The following is a 713-nucleotide window of genomic DNA, read 5'->3' on the forward strand; positions in this document are numbered from 1 at the left end:
CCTGCAGCAGCAGCAGGCGCTGCAGGTAGCAGCAGCACCTGCTGCGCTGCTAGCAGAGGGGCCCCACGGCAGCGAGGCCCCCAACGTATTAGGTTTGGTCTATGATGGGCCCCCCAGCAGCAGCAGCAGCAGGAGCGTCGGGGAGTTGAAGGAGCAGCAGAAGCAGCAACAGCAGCACGACGGCAGCAGCAAGTCGACTGCCACCCCCCTGGGCCTCAGCAGGAGCTGCAGCAAGGCCTCATTGGCCTCCAGCAGCAGCGCGGCAACGGACGGCGAAGAGGAGCAGCAGCTACTGCAACAACTGCTGCAGCAGCAGCTGCAGCAGCATGCAGCAGCAGCAGCGCCCCTCCACGGCGCCGTAGTCTATGAGGTGCCGAGACACCGCAGGGGCGGGCCTCGCCAGCGCAGCAAAAAGCACCCGAAGCAATCCAAGAAGCAGCAGCGGCAGCAGCAACAGCAGCAGGAAGAACAGCCCGGCAGCGGACGCAGGGTTGTGGTCTCCGCAGAGCGCCTACAGCGCTGCAGCCCGCAACAGCAGCAGCAACAGCAGCAGCAGCAGCAGCGCGAGGCCTCCCCGCCTCCTGCCACCCTGCGCATGGACTCGCAGCAACTCAGCCTCGATGAGGCCCACTTCGACTTCTTAGCTGCCAAGCCGGTCCCACAGCAGCAGCAGCAGCAGCAGCAGCAACAGCAGCAGCAGCAGCTGCTGCGGC

This window comes from Eimeria tenella, genomic scaffold, assembly GCF_000499545.2.
Source record: "Eimeria tenella Houghton genomic scaffold, Eth_scaff3103, whole genome shotgun sequence".
NCBI classification, from domain to species: domain Eukaryota; phylum Apicomplexa; class Conoidasida; order Eucoccidiorida; family Eimeriidae; genus Eimeria; species Eimeria tenella.